This window comes from Mauremys mutica, chromosome 16 (assembly GCF_020497125.1).
Source record: "Mauremys mutica isolate MM-2020 ecotype Southern chromosome 16, ASM2049712v1, whole genome shotgun sequence".
Classification (NCBI taxonomy): Eukaryota; Metazoa; Chordata; order Testudines; family Geoemydidae; genus Mauremys; species Mauremys mutica.
In genome coordinates this window covers 6,649,864-6,668,392 of record NC_059087.1, presented here as the reverse complement: position 1 = coordinate 6,668,392, position 18,529 = coordinate 6,649,864, and the positions used below count along the sequence as shown (strand labels likewise).

The following is an 18,529-nucleotide window of genomic DNA, read 5'->3' as shown; positions in this document are numbered from 1 at the left end:
AGAAAAGCACCAAATATCACAAGACATGATAAAAAAAAGAAAAAATAAACAAAAAAAAAATCACAAGAGCTGGTAACATTATGAAGCAAAAGCCTACAATTGAAAGTTATTTGACTTTTCAGGCTGAAATGCAAAAAGTAAAGAAACAGCATTACCAGTGACAAGTAAATTTAATCAATAAGTTATTTCATCTTTAATATACAGTTGTTGGTAACATGAATAAAGAAAGTTGTTTTTAATACATGATTTTTAAGTGGGCAGCATCTTTTTAAGCAAGGGAAAATTTAGGCTAAATATCAGGAAAAATTTGAGAGCGCGATTGAGGGCAATGGAATGATCTCCTGAAAGAAGAGTTGAAAGCCCCATTTTAAGTAGATTTTAAGGACCTGATCCAACAAAGACATGCTTAACTTTACATACATGAGTACATCAATGGCACTACTTACGTGTATGAGCTTAAGGTAGTGCACATTTGCAGGACCAAGGCCCAAATCAATCTGAAGAGCATAGCGTACAGAACAATCCTGCACTTGGGTGAGAAGGGGATAGACTAGATCGGACCTAAGACAGCTTCTCTTCCTCTAATTTCTATTATGCAGGAATGTCATGCAAAATTTAACAAAAAAGGCTGCAGCTACAATAATTAAGTGTTAATTGGCATTAGCCACATTCAGCTAAACGAAACACCGTACATGAGTGCTACAGAAACAAGGATGCATCGGTGACACTACTTTAAACTAGTTTTTGTTAATATGAAATGCAGTATTTTATATTGATTCAGTTTAAATGGATTTAGCCTCCAGTTCCAAAGACCTGATAATCTAAAAAACTAGAGAACTTTGCACTTTTCCCTAACTATGCCCTACCTCACCTCATTGACCCAGTCAGACAAACCTCCAGGAACAGAAAAAATTCCGATTATAAAGGACTCTATGAAAGGGACAAAACACACATACTCAATATAACCATACAACGATCAGCAAAGCTGACCCTAGTGGTGATCTACAATTCAAAAAGAATTTATACCCGCAACTCTATATTGGAGGGGAAAATATATCACACAGACTAAAGTTTAATGCAGACCCAACAATACAATAAAGCCTTTATTACGTATTAAGTGAAACAAAGATAGACTGCAATGCTGCTATTTGAAATTACAGAAGGACTAATAACCCAATCACACTGTTGTTTCCACAAGCACTTTATGGCTATCATGTATTTTAAGTATGCAAAGAACCACAGACTTGCCAGTAACTAAACACTTACACATGGCGAAGACTAAAGCCCTGTGTACACAACAGAGTTAAGTCAATGACCATATGCTGCTTTAAATTACATTGTCTGTGCACATCCATACAACGTTCCTTGTGTCTGCAGAGCACATGGACAGTCGGAGTTCTTGCATCGACAGAGTGCTGCATTGTGGGTATCCCACTGTGCAACTTGCCACCCTCTGCCGCTGGGAGATCTGGGAATGGATCACAGTGCATCATGGGGGCATGCTCACCATCCCATCATGCAATTCTTTCCATCCCATAATTCCATGGGCTTCCCACTTTGTTTTGTGCCATTTTTTAACGACCTCTGTAAACTGTGTGCCCGCCATCTCTGCTTGACATCATGGATCCTGAGCTGCTGACCATTCTGCTGATGAGCATTATGAGCACAATGCAGATGGTCCTGCAGTATTTCATGAGCTGTGAAACAGAGATGCCTGCTCTGCTGTCTGCCAGGGAAACAAATAATTCAAGACTGGTGCTGGCATTCATGGAACAGCTTGCCAGAGTGGACCCTCGGTACTGGGGTTGGGAAACAAGCACTGAGTGGTGGGATCGCATCATAATGGGCGTATGAGATGACAAGCAGAGGCTGCAGAACTTTCAGATGCGCAAAGACACCTTCCTGGAGCTCGCCCCTGCCTCGTGATGCAAAGACACCAGAATGAGAGCTGCCTTCAGAGTGAGTGCAGATCGCTGTGTGGAAGCTGGCAAATCCAGACTGCTACCGGTCAGTCGTGAATTAGTTTGGAGTTGGAAAGTCCACTATGGGGGTTGCAGTGATGCAAGTGTGCAGGGCCATTAATCACATCCTGCTATGAAGGATTATGACGCTGGGTAATGTGCAGGAAATAGTTGATGACTTTGCTGCAATGGGATTCCCTAGCTGCAGCAGGACGATCGATGACATGCATATCCATATCCGAATTTTGGCCCCAGACCATCTTGCAACAGAGTACATCAACTGAAAGGGCTACTTCTCCATGGTCTTGCAGGGTGCTGATGGATCACTGGGACCGTTTTATTGACATCAGTTTCAGTTGGTCAGAGAAAGTTCATGATGCACGGATGCTATTGGAATACTGGACAGTATAGAAAGCTGCACGCTGGGACTTTCTTTCCAGACCAGAAAATTCCGATGGGGGATGCATAAATGCCCATAGTGATCATGGGAGACCCTGCCAATCCCTTGCTCCTGTTGCTCATGAATCATTACATCAGGAACCTAGACAGCAGCAAGGAGCACTTCAACAACAGGCTCAGCAGGTGCCAAATGACCACTGAATGTACCTTTGGCAGATTAAAATGTTGCTGATGCTGCCTTTTTGGCAGGTTAGACCTCAGTGAGGAAAATATTCCGATGGTCACAGCAGCCTGCTATGCTCTGCATAACATCTGCGAAGCAAAAGAGGAAATGTTTCCCCATGGGTGAAGCTCAGTGAGAGTCCCAAATATGGTAAGTTCTGTGGGGAGAGTGGGGTTGGGAAGGGGGAATGGGCAAGAAGGAACAAAGGGTCTAGGTGGTTTGCGAAGAGGATCATTACATGCATGTAGGGGAAGTATTCTGAATACTGGCACCCTTTTCCATAGGCTGAGGTAATCGAACCCGATATCTCACTCCTGAGGGTAACCCAGGATGCAAGGGTGCATTTCCTGTATGCATGCAGCTTCAGACTAGGTCTGTATGCTGCTCACCTGTTTGCCGCTTTGGCCCCTGCAGAAATAATTGCCAGTTAGCACAGAAAAGTTTCCTACAGCGGGGGGAGAAACAAGGTAGCTCTGCCAAGGAACCTTCAGCACAGGATTGTAGAGTACCTACACAAAAGTTTCCTAGCGATCTCTATGGAAGATTCCCAGGACATCCCTGTGTACACTAACAAACTTTTCCACTAGGCCCCCACTGCAAAGACTCTGTTGTTAATTTCTATCCCTTAACCCTCCTTTACCATATAATAAAGTAAGTGAGATCTCAATGGCTAACACTGTGTAGTATCAAAGCAAAATGCATGCTTACCAGAGCTTCCCTCTCCTGCTTCATGAGCACTGGAGCCGGGCTGATAGGACTGGCTATACCCCTCTAAAATCAAAAGTCAGTCCTGGTTTACTATGCCACCAGATGACCCTGTTGCATGTTCTACATCCTCCTCCAACTCCACTGCCACATCCACCACTTTGTCCTCATGGATGACTCCGCTGGCCGCAGCCTCCAATCCCCGTGCAGTATCCATGGGGCTCTTGTTGGTGGGGTCACTGTCATAAATGGCACACGGCTCTTCGTAGAAGCGGCATGTCTCCAGCGCTGCATGAGAGTCATTGTTGCTGTCGCTTGCCTTCTGGTAGGCCTACTTCAGCTCCTTGATCTTAGCACAGCAATGCTGCACGTCCCTTTCGTGTCCCTTCTGCATGCCACAAGCAATCTGCTCATAGATATCAAAAGTTCCTACAGCTTGAGCAAAGCTGCGACTGCACAGCCTCCTCTCCCCACAGACCCAACAGCTCCAGTGTACTCCCTGTAGGAATGCGTCTGATGTGGAAAGCCAGCATCTGGTCAGCTGGGAAGATGCTGTGTGAACAGTCCACGCTGATCATGATCAAACAGGAAGAGGAACTTCAAAAAATCCTGAGCCTTTAAACTGGGGAAGGGCACATGCCTGCGTATCTGCAGGGAAGTGGAGTTCAAACTGCTGACCAGAGCAGTCATGATGGGCATTGTGGGACACCTCCTGGAGGCCAGTTGGGGTGACATAAGTAAGTGTCAATATAGACAGTGCACTGTGTCGCTTTAATTACGTCACAAAGAGCCACTTGGCAAGGTAGTTTTATTTTGTCAGCATAGCGGGGGAGTTAAATTGGCGGGAGGAGCACTGTTGTGTGTATTCCTCTGCTTTGTCGACGAAAGCTGATTTTTGTCAACAAAACATTGTGGTATAGACAAGGCCCAAGATACCTTGTTGTTGAAGAAAAATTGAGCAACATCTTTGGTTATTTTTCTTTATTTGCAATTCCATTTCATGTTGTATCAGGAAGAAAACAGAATTTACTTCCTAGCATTGACAGTTTCAACAGAAAAGTTAAGGTTGTATACCACTCATGAGTTCTTTAACTAAAATACACAACAGAACACCAGCCATTAAGGTCCTCTCCCTGTATTTCCTCTCCTGCAGTCCTCCTCTCTTTGTGTTTACTTTCCCTAAAAGGTATTTATAACATTACCGCCCATCCTTGTTTTTACAACACATACACCACACTAACTCTTCACACCCAATGATCTCAGAGCAATTTGTGAATGCCCTTAGTTACCCCAGCTGTAAAATGGGAGTAGGAAGATAAGGCACGGCACAGTTTGTGTGGCCTGCCCGGAGTTAGGAAAGGAAAATAACTCAATTCTCCTGGCGCTGTACTATGCTTTAACCACTAGGCAATGCTTCTTCCCCTTGTCTGGTTTAGGAAGAGACAAAAAAAAAAAATCCCCAAACACCACAACCACTAAGAAGCTGCTAGACCCACTTTCGATTCTAACACAATAATTGATACTAGTACAAGTTCCCTAGTTGGTGAGGTGGCACACGTGGATGTCTCATCTGCAGATCAGCAATTTTCAAAAATAATGGAAACATAGGGAACAAAGCCTAAAACAAGGGTAGGCAACCTATGGCACATGTGCCGACTTTCAGTAGCACTCACACTGCCCGGGTCCTGGCCACCAGTCGGGGGGGGGGGGGCTCTGCATTTTAATTTAGTTTTAAATTAAGCTTCTTAAAACATTTTTAAAACCTTATTTACTTTACATACAACAATTGTTTAGTTATATATTATAGATTTATAGAAAGAGACCTTCTAAAAACGTTAAAATGCATTACTAGCACATGAAACCTTAAATTAGAGTGAATAAATGAAGACTCGGCACCCCACTTCTGAAAGGTTGCCAACCCCTGGCTTAAAACATGAAACTCAGGATACATTTTTTCAAGAAAATCAGATGACTGACAAATAAGCCATGTACCAACATCTAGCAAATAATCATGAGGGGCACGTGATAGCACCTAGACACCCCAGATTCAAATCACAAACGGCTCAAGACAGCGCTGCTCCTTCCAAGCCCGAGACCAAGTTCTGACAGTTTCCTAGGCGCAGGCCTGGCCGCTGGCACCGCGGAAACCCCCCTAGGCTCTGCAGGGGCTTTAAAGATCCCGTAACACTTCCCGGCGGGGACGAGACCGGCTCCGATCTCCCGGGCCGACGCGCTCCCACCCCACCCACCAGTTGATTCCCGTTCGCCGCCCGGTGCGGCGCCCCCCTCCCCCCCGTTCGCGGAGTGCGGCCAGCGCTCTGGGCCCGAGCGGGGCGGGGGGGGAAACGCACCGCTGCCCCGGCCCCCCGGGGAAAAGGGTCAGGCGGAGCCATGGCACACGCCACTCGGGCACGCGGCCCGCTCGCTGGAACCAGCGGAACCGGCTGCTGCTGTCACCCCGGCAACGCCAGAGCGGGGGGGGGGGCAAATCACCAGGCCGCCGAGGGGCCCCCGCCCCCCAGTCCGGGGCACCGCCCCCGCCCCTCACCCAGCCACCCGCCTAGGCGGGGCAGGGACAAAACCCCGGCCGCGGGCTCCAGCTCCCCCCAGCCTGAGGCGGGTCCCGCCGCCCCCTCGGGCAGGGCGCGCGCCAAGCCCAGAGGAGCCGCCGGGGGGCGGGAAGCCGCAACAGGGAGGGCAGCCAAGGCCCGCGCGCCGGGGACGGGGACGGCTCCGGCTGCCCCCTCCCCCGAGCCCAGATCCCGGCTCCGCCGCGGGCTCGGCCCCAGCGGGCCCCCTCACCGTGGGTGTCTCCTCCTCGCTGCTGCTGCTGCTCCGGCCCCTCTGCGGCGGCGGCGGCGCCTCTCCGGCTCGGAGGGGGCGGGGTAGACAGACAACGTCTGCGCCCGGCCCGGCCTCAGGCACTTCAAGGCGGAGACTGCAGCAGAAGGGACCCTCCCCTGTTCTTCCGTCCCTTTGTCTCCCCGCCCCCCATTCCTTCCCTCTCCGCCTTTGTTCGTTCACACACCGGGAGGCCGGCGGGTCGGGGATCCTTCTTCGCCTTCTCCTCCGGGTGCAGGAAATGTCAGAAGGCCCTTGCCCAGGTGGGGGGATGAAGGAATTTCTCTCCACTCCCCCGCCCCTTTCCTGCTGCTAGAGGGGGCTAAGACCCGTCTCTGTCAATGGAAGGAGGGACAACATGGGAGAGTAGGAGCGAGGTGGTTTTCCAGCACGGAAAGGACCATTATTAAGTCAGACCTTCTTAGAAATGCCCCATCCCTTAAAATCCCTGGATCATCCCCCTTCACTGGCGAAGGGAAAGCTTGTCATTCCCAGCCACAAGGACCGGACCTGTCAGTATCTCAGGGCTTTGGCTTTGAAATTGACAAGACACATACAGCCCACTGGAGAGCGGACAGCTCTGGAGCTCCCAAGGACCATGGCAACAGCAGCACGGCTGGTGCTCCCCTAAGGAATGTTCAGAAAAAGCAAGAGTTTAGAGAACTAGAAGTGCTGGGCCAGAGCCTCTCCCTTCACAAAAGGCTTTGTCCCCACAAGGGGGGAGAAGAGGAGAGACAATAGGAAGGGAAGGTGGCTAACCCTACTGTTGACCGTTTTAGTAATGAGCTGTTCTGGCAAATAAGTATGAATAGAAGGGGAGAAAAGGATATGAGACGGGGCAATACAAATAAGCCTAGATCTTAACAGGCAAATCACTTCACTGTTTGCTTTTATCTGCCTTTCCTTTTGTCTTAATACCCACCACTTTATCTTCCATTCACAGCCCCTGAAACACTAAATATTTTAATTTATAATACATTTATAAAGTAATCCATATGAGGACTTGTCATCCTATTTCTAACCTTAAAAATTATTTGCCTGTTAATGCCAGCAGCACCAGCTATTTTAGATAAATTCTTAAGCCTGATACAAAGGACTCTGTTTCACTTCCAAGTTACCACCTCTTGCCTGGCGTGCAATTTCCAGACAATGTTGGCCTAGGCCTCTGCTGTATTAGTCCTGAAGCAGACCTGAGTTTGCAGTCTCAGAGATCATTTGGTTTATGAGAGATACTGTCCAAACAAAAGGGAGATAAAAAAGCAGTTGCGGTGGCTGCTGAATTAAACCTAATTGGAATTTGTATTTAATTTTTGCCTCATTCCTTGGCACAAGCCCAGCCTTTTGGCAGCATAGCATGTGAAAGCACAAAGAAAAAGAGGGCAACAGGGACTCTAAATAACTGGTTTTAAATAAACTGATCAGTGTTTAGCAATGTCTGGTAGAATTTCAATCCCTAAGTGTTAAGTATGAGCTTTTATTCTAATTGTTAAATGTTATTGAACCAAATACTGATGCCCATCCTCAATCTTTGATTTCCCCAACCCTCCCCCCATGAGTTTTGGTTGAGGAAGGACATTAAGATTTTCTATCATAAAAATAATGCTTTAACTAATACATTGTGTTTAATTTAAAAAATACATTGTCAGGTCAATCCTGTGCTTATGGGATAAGGCTTTGATCCTGCAAACCTTACTGATGTGAGTAATCCTTATTCATACAAGTATTTCCACTGACACATGAATACAGCCCTGTGTGGATACAAAATTTGTATCTGATCCACAGAAATGGTCTGTGGATAGCTACAGATTTGCAGGGCTCTACTTATGAGTGAGAGTAAGGGCTGCAGAATCAGACCCCCCCCCCACATGTTAATTTGTAAAGAGCAGTGTAAATTTCTGTGTTTTATAGTAGTGCCTAGGAGCCCTAGCCATGGACTCGGGGACCCCACTGTGCTTGTATAGCATCTAGACTAGATCAAAGATGGCATGTCTCTATTGAGTGCTTTGCAGGCTGAAGTTTATATCAGCACTAAACCAAAGTATTTTTCCTGCCCTATGAAAGTACCAAGATTTTTTTTTCCTGATAAATATGAGTTCCTGTTGTAGAGTACACTAATTGTATACAGTCATTTTTTTTAACATTCTACATAAACAGTTCTAAGAACATGTTTCAAGGGGCCTTTTAAACACACACAAATGATCTATAAACATTTAATGAACAGAAATCAGTTTAATATCTACGATTAAGAGTAAGGATTGCTGCTTACTCATGCTCCCACTGAAATCAGTGGAGAAATCTTCTGTTGATTTAGATAAGTGGCTTTTCCCTACATCCTGAAGACGGAGGGAGACTAGCTCAGCCATTTAATAGTTCTTATTCTATGTACAACTGCTGTGGTTTTCTGTGAGTTTTAAATCACAATTCAAATACATATGGTGCAGCTCTACAAAGTAAAAAAACCAGCACTGTACTAATGCATAGGAACTAGAAAGTGAGAAGTGATTGGAAGGTATGTTGCTTTATTTGAAGGTTTATGGGCCAAAATGAGTAAAACAGCATGAAATGATGAAATATATACAAGTAAGCGATATACAATAGCTTAATACTTGTAGAAAAAAAAAGCAAGCTAAAATGGTAATCCCTAGCTCCTGAAACAAGAATTGGGTAAAGCACAGTTTAAAAAGCCTCCAACTATAATAAAATGTGCAATAATTTTTATATGTAGTTCTAGTTGAACTCTCATTCCACTAAGAGCTTTATTGTATACCCCTGAAGAAAGAATAGCTGGAGAACAGAATGGAGAGTTAGGAGGGACCACCCCCTGCCATCATTCAAATGATATCATAGCATTTTATATTATATATAGAAAATATATATAGTAAAAGCTATTGATTAATCCACATTGATACTTGAGTCCATTTCTATGGATCACTTTCTGGCCTTAAATAAATTACATATGCACTTATTGCAGGCAGACATATCCAGTCTCTAGCTATGTACTTTGTTCTGACTTGCAAAGCATTGGCAACAGTGGCCAAATGGTACAGTAGTGGACTAGACACAGGACTGGAAGCCAGGAACCCCTAGATTCTAATAGGTCTACTACTACTATAGTTTAGCTGCATGGTCTGAGGCATACTCTGTGCACTTTTTCCTATCCCCTTAACACTGTGAATCACTGGACATCCCACAGACATGTAGTTAGAACACAACTTCTAGCATCATAACCATATAGTAATATGTCAATAAGTTAGGCCTATTTCAGTCCTAGAGGATCTTTTCCTTCAGTGAATGTGGAAAAGTGACTCACTGCTCTTCCTTCCATTTTCTCATCTTTGTACAATCTCTAAACCAATTAGAGCTTTCAAAAATAGCAGAAAACTTATTATTTTTTAAACACATTTTTGGGAATACTCTCCTTAGAAACCCAGTCCTCAATTTAGATTAATTTTTACAATTATAAAAAAGTATATGTAAATTTTGCAAATGTCTACCCTTTCTGTGCATTTCCCCACTGCCCATCTAGCATGTACTGTCTCTCCCCCTACAGGTTTTAGTGTACAAAAAGGTACGGAATAAGCTCTATTGTTGCTACTTATATCTAGTAGTACCTACAGGCTACAATGTGCTAGATATTGAACAGGTATTAAGAGACAGGCACTCTCCCAAAGATCTTACAGCCTTGGTTATGGCTAGGGATGTAATAAACAAACAGTGCATCTGACCCAAGCTATCATATTTCATAGTAAAGCTTAGTTGTTAAGTTTTCAATTATCACCACAATCAATCCAAACATGATTGGTGTGTATTCATCCTTCTAGTTTTGCATTCTTAACGTTTTTCCTCCCACTTGGTACCAAATATACATATAAGTAGAGTTTACTTGTACTGAGGCTCTTATGATAAACATCCTATAGGATCTCACTGATGTAAATAAAATTGTTCACATGTTTATTATAAATAAAATACAAAGTCAATTTACAAGTGACCTTATGCAAAAACAAAGTGCAATATTCATCTAGTGTAGAAAGGATAGTGTTACTTTATGCCAAATGCCCATTTTCTCTTCTAGAAGTTGCAGTGTATAGAACACATGCCAAAATTTGACTTTTATTGCACTAAGGAATGAGCACAGAGAATGGCCTTCTAGCAAGATGAAGATCTCAGTCTCCATAGACTTTCATCAATAAGCAGCAGCATGGAGGCACGCAAGAGAAAATATTCTGTCAAGCAGAAAAATAGCTACGCTTGCAATATGTAGCACAGAAAAATCTATTTGGCCTTTATGCTTCTATTCACTTCTTCAGTTGCTTATTCCCAGTTTGCACTCCGTTTATGGCTCTTATATATTTCAGTTTCACTTGTGCACTGACTGGGATTCCTATTGTTTCCTCCTCCTGCACATAGCAGGACTCTGTTCAGTGAAGGGAGGCTCTCAAGCAAAATTGCTTATTATCCAATAAATATTGTTTTATCAAGTTACTACACATACTAATTAAAGAACAACTGCATTTATTTCCATTTTACTTTTGTTCTGGCTCTCATTTGTATTTAATCGCCTGCTTGAATTCTCCATGACTTGTACATGTGATATCTTTTGACTGATCCAGCTGAATACTGTGTTATGTAATCTTGCAAACACAAGTAACAGGACCACAGTTAGTGTGTGTGTGTAATTATGTGGTATAAAGTCCAATGAACAGATGACGAAACAGGAGGGAGGGAAAAAGTGGGACTTGTGTAAAAATAAACTGGCATGTAAAGCAGACTTAGATAAACATTTTATTTGTGAAAGAGGCTCCTGCAATAAGCTAATAGACTTTGGGAATCTAATCACAGCAAAGGTGAATGAAAGATTATAGAATTGTTTTCAATAAGCTTTCCTACATTAGGCATCAGTGATCTCTCCAGCCCTTGTTGTATTGTAACGGTTGTTTCACATGTAATTTGTCTGCAATAATAAACTATTTGGGGGCAGACACCACACTGAAGTTAGAGGAAGTCCCAGACTCACATGGCCTAACATGTTTTGTAAAGTGCCATTCACTGCATTGGGTAAACAGTAACAAAGAGCGCTCCCAGTACTAGTGACCTTAGTAAGCCAATCCAGAATCAAGAGCCACTCTCACAGCTAAGCTAGATAAAAAATTACATAGGGAGAATCATCCTTTCGAAAAACAATTCCCCATTCTTCACTTGCCTAAAGTGATTCCTTTCCTGCTTCAGCTGACCAGTAAAAGTCAATCCAAATCCATGCCTCCCTTATTGCAGGTCTACAGCAAGCAAAGTCTACCAAGTTTTGCACAGAATTTGAGACAGCAACATTTTGGGTGAAAAACAGATGCTATTAAATGATCCCACTTGTTTGCTTACCTCATTTTAGACTAATTTTAAACTTCAATACAATTCTCACCTTGATGTGATCCAAAAGTGTATTTTATTCTTCTGCAGCATCCTGCAATGGGGAAAAAAAGAGTGGTAGTTAAAAGGATTAACATAGTTGCTCAAAAAAAGTTTTTCCAACTACAATGTATTACAGTGAAAGCTGCACTAAAGTCCCACCTACAAAAGCCAACTGTCAGTCTTTAGTGATCACTTTAAAATACTTGTTTGGGTTTTTAGGGGCTCTGAAACTGGGGACCACAAGGTTATTACCTGGGGGATGTGAGCTGTCAGCCCCATGGCTGGTGGGGGCTAACAGCCCCAGCTCCACCAGCCCCAGGGCTGACAGCCTGAACCTGTTAATTTAAAATTAAATTAACTCCCTCCCCCACTTTCAATTTATAAGGGGAGGGTCACACTCGGAGGCCTGCTATGTGAAAGGGGTCACCAATCCAAAAAGTTTGAGAACCGCTAGGTAGGCAATCCTTTTTATTGAGTGCTTAGGGGGAAAGCACAAGACAGGCTTCACTATAGATACTTTGCAATGTTGTATTATTTGAAGCATTTTAGGGTTAGTGAGCATACAATAGTCATTTATACAACATGTTAATGTCATTAAATCCACCCTATTAATAAACTGCTTTTTGATAACTAAATTGCTAGTCTTTCCTCTGATTAATTTATCTCCCTGTAACACAAAAATATGCTCTCAGGGAGGTGAATGAGTCTGCAAAGTCATTCACTTTCAATTACAAATCTTTCTATCTAAAGACAACACAATCTTGGTACATGATTCAGGTGGTACACAGTAGCATAGGACCCCTACTTAGCCTGACACACTGACTCAATTGAATACATTAAATGGTTTTTGTTCCTTTTGGACTTATCTAATGGATATCCCACCCTCCAGAGTTTATGTTGTAATATATATTTTCTTTCAGTAAAGTTACTGTGTGTCTTGCAAATATCTGATGAAATTTTAGCTGTGGTTCATTTTCATATTTAAAGCACTCAGTATTCTATTAATACCTACATATTACAACCAACTTAGATTACACAAATAACTACGGGATAGCAGTTACATCCCAACTGATGCACTGAATGTACTGCAGAGATTTCATTTAAAATTTCATGTAAGCATATTTAAGAATAGTCTTATTAATATTGATTGCATTTCACTATACTAAATGCTCCAAATATACGGTTCCAAAAATGGGAGCAAACTGAGATAAGATTTGCATCCCCAATTACAGGTCATGTGTCAGATGTTCTCCTTCCTGAGGTGAATTCAGTGCTTGCAGAAACTGCCAAATTGACAGCCCTGGAGACTGAAGTACCCTGTTCATCAACAGAACAAATACGGCACAGGCAGCAGCAGTCCAAAGTTGTCTACACTCCCCCACACCAGCATCCATTGACCCTGTTCTAGAATGATCACTTCTAGGGGCAAGAGGATAATCCAGCAATACACTATCTGGCTCCTGCTGAGAAGGGGACTAGTTGTGATGACTGTTTCAGTGCAGTTTTAGTCAAAAGATGATCACAACACACACCAACATTTGACATGCAGACCACTAAACAGCTGACAATCCATTTTCATTGCTTGTGACTCGACCTGGATTTGAGCTAGTGACTAAAAGATTAAAAGTTCTGTATCCCATTGGCAGGGATCTGAGGGATCCTTTTCCCTAACAGAGGATATTAAACACACTTAAACTCTATAGTTTGAGAGTTCTGAGACAGTGAAACAGCTGCTCACAGACTTGACAAATCCAATATCACATTTATGAACAATACATTTGTCATTTAAGATAACAGAAGAGCATGCTTCCCGATGCCAGATAACCTGCACAGCAAACTCATACTGGCTACAGTCATATCTTTCTCTTCTAAAACAGCAAGTACTAGTCACTCCTGAAACCAAGCTACCGCTCTGACTGATCTATTGATATTGTAATAAATGCAACGTTCTCTCCTCAATAAAAAACAAAATAAAACATACAATACAAAAAAACAGACCAAACAAAAAACAAATGACACTGGGCAGAGATTATTCGTTTTTAAATTAATGTTAACCTGTCAATTCAAATTTGTTCTAATTCAAAAGTATTCTGTTTGCATTTTTAACTTACTCCCTTTTGACTGCTACTAGTTTTTGAATGCCACACTGCTGATATGTTTTCTAATGCAACTTTTCAACTGTTGTGTGGGAAGAGGGGGAGAAGGGGTAATACATGGTATTTTGTTTTTAAGACTTGGGCTCCTATGTAGTAATTTGGGGTAAAAATGAGTATGGATTCTCCTACTACCCACTGGTAATCATGCCCAATGCTTATAGAATTTCTGTTGAAAAGAGGATCAAGCCTAGAATAGCAGGAGTGATGCAAGTCAGAACTGAATCCCATTGGCAGAGGGATGTGGGAAAACTTGATCAGTGTCTGTTCACATCATACCTATCTCATACCAAGTTTTATTAGAGCTTATTAAAATGAATGAGTAATCTAGGTTCCTACACCACACCCATCATAATATGAATAGAAAATTTAAAATAGTCAAGAAAATACAGTCTCAGCAAAACTGAGCAACTGAAATGAAAGGTGATTTCTGGGATAAAAAGCCCATCTTGCAGATAGACTCAAGTAGAGATAACATATCAAAAATTATTTCAAAGCCTTGAAACTACTTAAATGTTGAGCAGGCATGGAAAACAACGCTGGAAAGATTCAATACATAGATGCATGTGTCTTTAAAAGGGTCTAGTCTAACAACATACTGACTTTTGTATAAAGTTTCACTAAAGTCAACCCAAAAGTTATTTGGAAATTAAGATTCTCAGTCATATCTGTGCTGGCAGCAGTGAGAACATGTGTTACTGTCAAAACTTAATTGGCCAAATCCAACCTTAGTATACCTCTACTGACTTCAGGTGGAAGTGGGCAAACATTAATTTAGCCCACTGCTTTTGCTCTGACACAGTAATGCAAAGGAGCCTTCTCAAAAGGAGTAAAATGCTGAACATATTACCCATAAAATTATGCAATTTAAGGCAAGACGTGACTATTAGCATGAAAAAAATATTAAGCTATGGTTGAAGATGTATTAGCTGTTCTGAGACTGGCATACATGCCCACTGTCTCCCTGTCATTTTGAGTTTGATTAAAAAAAAAAATCTATGTTAACTTATTATTTTTGTCGCCCCCCCCCCCCGCCCACCGCTCTTCCATTTTAAAAGCACATTCATCGAAGCCAGGCCTGGACCACAAAAAACAGATTTCTAATTTTGTTTTTGGACAGATCAGGCATTGAGACTTACAGGCTAATGAAAAGTTAAACAGTTTGATTTTTAAAGATCATTGGAGATAAAGATTGGAATCTAGCAGCCTACTTTGTAAAGAGAAATCATGTTTGTAGGTATTCAATTATATGGATAGAATAAGAAAATGAAGTGAATTTAAATGGAGTGAAAAAAGGTTTTTCCATACAGATTTATTAGAACTCCGAGCATAAAGTAGTAATGACTATACTAAATCTTAGTAGGGTTAATGATATCCACTATATACTGCAAATCTGACTGACTGGAGAGAACAGTAATTTTCTCACATTTATGGCTTGGGTCTTCTTTGCCCTATTTAAGCTAAGATATACAATGAATAGTGCCAGATGAAATAATGTAAACAGTTTATTAATGCATCATTGGGATACCATTATGACTAGAGTTGTTATAATACTAAAATAAATAATAATAATAATCTGCCAGTACTGCAGTTTTGGGAAAGATGAAGCAATATATATGATACCCAAGTTCAATTTCCAGACTTAACTCCCTGTGGCAAAAGCGATAAAGGTGCTGCAAACACTATGTACATTTCTACATTTGTGGCTATGTGGAAGCTTTTATAAAGTGAGCAATATTAAAAATTGAGTTAATCAGATGGTGTGGGTTTTAATCTAAGTGTGTATTTAATTTCAACATCACTTGCCATATACTTCAACTATCAGAGAAGATGGGACAAAAAACCCTGCTAGTTAGAGTGAATGTAGGAAACTCAGCCTGAATAACTAGAGGTTTTAAATGAGTTTAAGAAAAGCTTTTGAAAAACAACAAAAAAAACCCTATGAAGAGCAACTTCAGTCTATCATCTTCCAAACAGCAAATATCAAACATGCTTCTTTGCAGTGGATAGAAAAGTGTTAAGCTACACAAGCCGCCCTTTCATTTTTAAGTAGTTATTAAAAAAAGATAAATTAACTATTTTCTTTTTGAATTAATAAATCCCGTAAAAGAGATTATTCATAAGATCCTGAAGCTTTACTCTTAGGTTAGCTTGTGTTAAAAAATGTGTTTTAACTTTAGCCTCAAAATGGTTTTTTCAACACCCTTAAAAACAAGAGGCAGAATTAACAGTTGCATTCCACTTTTCTTCCCAATCCAGCTTATTTTTTATGGAATAATTTTCTATTCTGAGCTGTTAAAAAATGGCACAATGGATTTATTGTGAACATACTGTATATATAGTTAAAAGGCTAAATAGTGTTAAAGGGTTGTTTAAGTATAGTTCAAACAATTTAAAAAACTTCATGTTTCAATAAATAAAATACATATGCCTGTAAAATTAGGCCACACATCAAGTTAAAGTAAAATAATTTCACAAGTGCTCTAAAGTGCCTTCCAGGGGTGGAGAGGGATTAAAAAACTGCAAGTGAATGTTCAAGGCATAAGTGCCTCAACACACCCAAGGTGTGGACATTACAGGTCTCGATTACCTCATCCCTTGTGCTGCATTATTTGCATGTGAGTCAGGCAGAATCCAGCTCTCAGTAAGGAACTACTGCAAAAGAAAACCTATAAAAACTCTTCTCTGTACCCTGCAGTTTCACAACTACAGTACATATATATCCATCTATTTGAGAAAGGATACAAGCATAAATTCTCTCTGGTTCTATAATGTAGTATTCTAAACCTCCCCCCGCCCCCAAGGTAAAAGTTCAGAAAAACAAATCACTCAGTTTGGAACATTTTAATGTAGTGCAAATGCTAACTTATTATTGCTTTCCACAGCTAAACAGTCCAATCATAGCACTGACAAGTTCAAACAAACTATCACGCTTCTTCCTATTGTGTCCTTCCCAGTAAAGAAAATCTTCCAGAAGGGCATTTTATTTATATACAGAAACACTAACTCAGCCCAATTTGTTCTGATTTAAAAAATCTCTGACTGTAAAAATATTTAGAAGTGTTTCAAACTGAAAAGCTATTTCACACTTCAAAAGATGGTCTGGAAATCTTGCACTGCTACTGCTTATTCTTTACCTGTTCTGTGGGTGGAGGACTGTGGGCTCCAAAGCTCCTGTCAGCATCTTTCACTAGTATTTGTTAAAACAAATAATGAATATTAGTATCCGAGTTTCGTTCTTCCTCTTTTTGAAATAGCTTCAAAGAGTCTCGAAAATAAAAGTTGCTTCCTCTATTCATCTTTCTGACTTGGCAACTTATTTTTCCTCTCTGTATTTACATAGAACCAACCACTTGCCAACACTGATGAATTGTTAACAAAAGCTTTGGCTAGCTATCTAAGGGCTCCTTCTACTGGCAGTACTGCAATAAGGCCCAGCCAATCCATCCGTAGGTCCTTCATAAAAAGGATTTAAAAAAACAAAACAAAAACAACTTAGTGATAAACAGTAGGTTAAAGATAATTTAGAGTTGCTTATAATCCAGAAGACATTCTTCAAAATTATGACAATTTTATACCTAAGCTATTTAAGTAGCTTTAGCCACAGAAGGCAGGACAAGAGGCAATGGGTTCACAACTGAAGCATAGCAGATTTAGATAAAATCTCAAGAAAAGCTTCCTAACTGTAACAACAGAAGGACAATGGAACAGACTGCCTCAGGAGATTGTGGAAGCTTCTTCACTGGAAGTTTTCAACAGGAACCTGGATAGCCATCTGGTTTGGATGGTTTAGACCAGGGGCGGGCAAACTTTTTGGCCTGAGGGCCACATCGGGTTTTGTAAATTGTATGGAGGGCCAGTTAGAGGAGGGGGTCGAGGGCCAGTTAGAGGAGGGGGTCGAGGGCCAGTTAGAGGAGGGGGTCGAGGGCCAGTTAGAGGAGGGGGTCGAGGGCCAGTTAGAGGAGGGGGTCGAGGGCTGGCCCCCACCTCCTATCTGCCCCCCTGGACTCCTGCCCCATCCAAGCCACCCTGTTCCCCGATGCTCCCTCTGGGACCTGCCCCATCCACACACCCCTGCTCCCTGACCGCCCCCGGACCCCTGCCGCTCCATCCAACCCCTCCTCTCATTCCTGATGGCCCCCACCCCCAGACCCATCCAACCCCCACTCCTTCCTGACTGCCCCCCCCGAAGCCCCGTTCCTCCTCCAACCCCTATCCACACCCCCACCCCTGACCACCACCCCGAACTCCCCTGTCCTCTATCCAACCCCCCCCATTCCCTGCCCCCTTACCGCGCTACCTGGAGCGCCGGTGGCTGGCTGCACTACAGCCGTGCTGCCCAGCTGGAGCCGGGCCACGCTGCCGCCACCACCACGCAGCTCAGAGCGCCAGGTCAGGCCGGTCTCTGCAGCTGTGCTGCCCCAGGAGCTCACAGCCCCACCACCCAGAGCATTGCGTGGGATCGAGTGAGCTGAGGCTGTGGGGGAGGGGCCGGGGGCTAGCCTCCCAGGCCAGGAGCTCAGGGGCCAGGCAGGATGGTCCCACGGGCTGGATGTGGCCTGTGGGCCGCAGTTTGCCCTCCTCTGGTTTAGATGCAACAAACCCTGCATCTTGGCTGGGGGTTAGACTAGATGATCCTTGCAGTCCCTTCTAACCCTATGATTTTAAGTAATTACTTAAACAACTAAAATGTATTTTATGGCAAAGCACAAGTTCAGAGGTTTTCTAAGCTACATTAATTCTCATATTTCAACTAATTTTTTTTAAGTATGTATAACAATTTACATACCTGACACATTAAATCAGACAACACCCAAACAAGCTAAGTTTTCATGTAGCTGTAG

General features: G+C 42.5%; 1 protein-coding gene across 3 annotated transcripts in view; it reads right to left on the bottom strand.

The window, feature by feature from the left end:
• Positions 1-6,243, bottom strand: part of CLIP1 (CAP-Gly domain containing linker protein 1) — a 117,435-nt gene extending 111,192 nt beyond the window's left edge. Inside the window, exon 1 of one of the 3 annotated variants that reach the window (XM_044990096.1) lies at positions 6,091-6,243. The gene's annotated coding sequence lies outside the window, so the exon portion shown is untranslated. The remainder of the gene's footprint in view (positions 1-6,090) is intronic. The other 2 variants (XM_044990098.1, XM_044990097.1) reach the window with 2 other exon arrangements.
• Positions 6,244-18,529: the final 12,286 nt, after the last annotated feature.